A 4640-nucleotide genomic window follows, 5' to 3' on the forward strand; every position below is an offset into this window, starting at 1 on the left:
TTACTTGCCTATGAGCTGTTGAAAACATTTGTCTTCCTGCATTCACCAGATTGGCTCAGCCATTGTCACAGACTCTCTCTTTTTTTTTTTTTTTTTTCAAGATTCAAGGTCTCAAAGCTTTGTAGGCCTTGGCTCCGGTTGAAACTGGACACAGTGTTGGAGCAGCTTTTGTTTTATGAAAACAAATCGCTGAAAATGGGAAGTGAGCTGGTCCCAGAGATGATAAATGCAGAACTCAGCTGAGTGTGATGAATTACGCTGGTGCTCGAGCTCATGTTACCCCCCCCCTCCCCCCCGTCTGTAAACAAAATAAAACAAGCTCTCCATCTCTGCAGTGAAGTATCACACATACACACTGCTTTATTTACTTGACTGTACGTGCTGCCTGCGATGGGGATGGTCCTGTCACAGTCACGCTGTTGATTCCCGCTAATTAGATGGAGCGTGTTCACCTCAGTGGCTACAGTGTGGTTAGATAAAATGATTGGACTTTAAAAAAAAAAAAAAAAAAGGTTATTGGGCTTGTGTGTGTGTGTGCCAACTGGATTATTGAGGCCTCTGGAAGTGGGGCGTAAAACAAATGATTCTCCATCACTGCCCCTGAGGTTTCAGTGTACCAAATAGATTCATCAAGAACAAAAGCCCATTGCCATGTGATTCATCGAGGCCTTTCTGGTTCACTTCACCATTAGCTGACACAAGCTTGAATGTTATTGGGTAATTAAAGGTAATGAAATGCTATGAAGTATTATGAAACAGCCGAGTGTACCAAATTCCTCTTTCTGAGTTGGAAATGCGTGCTAAAATGCTAGTGAGTAACTATAAATATAAATACATGTGTGTTCCCTTCAAATCACTGTGTGTCATCTCCACAGCTCTCGAGTTTGACATTCACACGCTTCACGTAGAAACTGATTTGTTTTTTTTGTCGAGACGGACGATGCACTGGTTGTGTCGTGTTTCTGATGTGGCGTCGGAGCTGATAGGCATCTATACTTGTCAAAAGTACACTGGGGTCCGCTCACTTGCGGACTCAGAGCCGCATAAATTCAGCACAAGCGAGAGAGGAAGTATGAAAACATTTGGTTTACTTTTCAGAACTAGAAAAGCACTCAGAGAGCGCAAACCGCGACCAAGGTAGCTTTTTTTTCTCTCTCTTTTTTTTTTAAACATCACCTATTGGCCTTGTATGGAGCTGTTAAACATTCATTTGACAACTCCCACATGAATCCACTTGGCTTCCACAAGGTGGTTGTTGTTTTTCACACACACACGCACACACACACCTTAGAAGTAGTCGGTTGTTAACCACACCTCTCAGGCCAACCCGAGGTCATCCACCCTTTTCACACAAGTTACAAATGACATCAGCAGTGTTGCCTCCACAGACATGCCCCCCCCCCTTTTGATCAGTAAACACTGATATATTCCTCGTGGAGTGCAGCACATTGATTTTCTCACTGTGACCACCCTCGCGACTGCGAAACAAGATTATCTTTCACATAATAGAGATGACCTCTTTTCAGGAGACATGTCTGGGCATGTATGACCTCACTGCCACAGGATTCTATCGACTGACTTAATACACTGTCAAACCTTGACTGACTCAAGCTGCTGTTGTTGTGAATTTCCACTCAGGGTTTTTTTTTTTTTCCCTATAGTAAATAAGTGTCACCTTTATACTTTTCGTGTTTTGACATCATGTAATATTTGTCCATAGTTAATCTCAACTGTTGACATGCGTCCGCTGTACCCTCTCGAGTAAACACTTCTCAGTCTCTCAAGCAGTTGACCTCTTAATCGCTTCAGTCAGTCAGCGGGGGAAAATTACACAGAACGACTTAAATCAGTTCTGAAGTCGTTTATCACATGGAAATGCCAAATATCTGCGGGTTCACGGACGATCGGTCCTTCAGCAGCTACAAAGCGCTCAGTGTAGTTGTGCTTTGGCAAACAAAACCTCGCAAGCTTTTCTCTGTTTCACATCATTTTGAACGGAATCGCCTTTGGGGTGTTTTTTTTTCTGTTTTTCAGATGTGTTTTTGGAAGATGACACACTTTTAGGAGAGGGGGGGGGGAGAGGAGAGGAGAACATCTGTATTTTATCTGACATTTTTAAACCAAACAATAAATTACAATCAGCTCATCGAGAAGTAAAAGGCCACAGCTTTCAAAGACAAACTTGGCTTTTATCGCCACACAATTACACACAGTCTCACAACTCCCATGTCATTTTCATCTTGTAATGACCGACACCTCCGGGACGTGACGTGACTCTGCGGCATGTGTCTGTCAGGAGGAAGAGGAGAATGTGGCTCTTTGTGTCCGAAATGTGTCCCGCCTGATCTCCAAGCTCCTCGTTTGGATCTAAATTCATACTTCGCTGCGTTGACTCTCGTTTACACAAGAAACAAATGTACTCTATTTGTTGTTCTGATTATCAAGTAAAATCCTGGCCCTTCACATACACACACATACGCACACACACACACTGCCCGGAGTGTGTCTCTGAGCAAACATTCGCGTACGACGTATTTATGTCATCTGTTTGGGTTTTTCGGCTCACACTGCCGCTCTTGTCGGCGTACACCTGCCTTCGCCTCACCGTAACGACTGCCAGCTGCGCGCGCTACCTTGAACTCTCGTCTCCGCTCGTTTGGCTCTTCCTGTTTGACGGGAAACGGCGGGGTCAGCTGACCAGACAACGCCGGCACACCTGCGGCTCTGAATGTGCCATTATCCGTGGAAACATGCGCTTGTTTTGACAGCCCCCCCCCCTCCCTTCCCTTGTGGAGGCCTCACACTCACTTTACTCACTAAAGCACATGGTTTTCCCACCACATTTCATCACACTCCTGGGCAGCACTGCCGACAGCACTCGGTGGCATGGGAGGACTCTAAAAAAGCCCTCAACTTATTTCTATTCTTCCCCTGCAAGTCCTGAAATGCAATCTGAGAAGTCCTTACACAGAGGAGTCTGTGCTGCGCTGACATGGTCGCAGCCGTCACTGTCCACCCCCCCGAGGGGACGTGACCCCTGCTCAACTGTCCACTGACGCCTCAAGAGACTGCGCTCCCCAGACACAAAGCATGACTCAGTGATGTCATACCCCAAAGCGCGTGCGTATGTACAGTCCTGGTGAAAGGGGCTGGTCGTATGTCACCACGCAGTGTAAACGAAACCGCCTCTGTCTGTCTGTCTGCGAAAGGCCTGAGCGAGCACAGACCATCTCAGCTGTAAAGCTGTTTCGTCGTTCGCTCTGAATTTCTTCTTCTGTGAAAGGTGACCGACCACTCACCCGGTTTGACCACGACCGCGTCGGTGTTTGAAACCGGAAAATTCACAGACGTCCTCTGCGAGTAGCTGTCAAACACACTGGTGTCCGCTTGTACATGCTCATTTACAAAGTTTACATCATATTATGATATAAAGACATTTTCCATTTAACCCTTTAACACCTAAGCCTGGACTTTTTTTGCTTATTTTAAAGGCGCCATATGTAAGAATGTGGCCAAAAACTGTTAGTACACTAAAATTCAAAATACAGATGTCTTTTAGGTTTTATTTTCTCCGCCATTGTAGCTCAGACGTGACTCGCAACCCATGGTTGCTCGGCAGCTGAGACTCTACTGACTGCAATGATTAGTAGATGGCCGTAGGTGGCGCCACATGCGAAAACATGATTTCAAAACCTAAACATGATTTGCAGTCTGCAAAAGATTTTTTTTTAATGCAAATATTTTTGTTGTACTATTTTTGTTGGTGAGTTCAGTTTGTTATGAACATTATTCCTGAGTCTCTGTGACATTTTAGGAGGATTTTATGGCCAGTTGCTTTAAATTTATTACATAATACACCTTTAATGTATTTTGACAAAATCATGTTCATTAGGACATTAAGGAACTTGGTTAACTTGGAGAAATAGGGTATAATAGTCTACTTTAAAGCAATGCACAGTGTAAGTTTGGAGTGTTCACAGATCCTAGAATTAATGTTTTTGCTGTATTATTAATTATTTTTTACATGAGCAGTTTAGTTTGACCTTGATGCGTCCTTTTCATGTGCGTGCAGACCTCAGACTTAACGCTGACTTCACTTTAAAATGCCAGCAGTTGCACCTCACACACAGTTTGCGGTTCTGTCTTTGGCATGAATCGAACACAAAGAAGAACGTGTGTGTGGGTGACATCCAACACGGCCACTACCTGCAAATGCAATGTCAGAGCAAACGAAAAGCAGAATGTGAAGGTTCATTTCAAGCTCAGGGTATAAAAAAAAAAAAAAAGAGTCTGCGCTCTCCCTCACGCTCTGCACTTGCTCGACTGGAAATGTTTTCTGTGGGCGGGTGGTACTGCTAAATTGCTTTTTCACCCAGACCACATTTGAGCTGCCAAGCAGAGACAGCGCCAACATTTAGTTTCATATTACCTACTGTTTTGTTTATATGCAAAGTTCAAGCCCATATGCTATGTTTTTGAAGGACGGTTACTTTATTGTGTGTCTTTGTGAAATGGAAAATCACTTGCAAACATTTTTGCAGTATTTTTCCTTTCTTCCTCTTTCGGTTACCTGCTTTTTCAGTGATCCACATGTTGGGCTTTGGAACTTCACTCATGGCTGGGGTCAATTTAGAGGCCCA

This window comes from Microchirus variegatus (genome assembly GCF_963457635.1).
Source record: "Microchirus variegatus genome assembly, chromosome: 17".
Lineage (NCBI taxonomy): Eukaryota > Metazoa > Chordata > Actinopteri > Pleuronectiformes > Soleidae > Microchirus > Microchirus variegatus.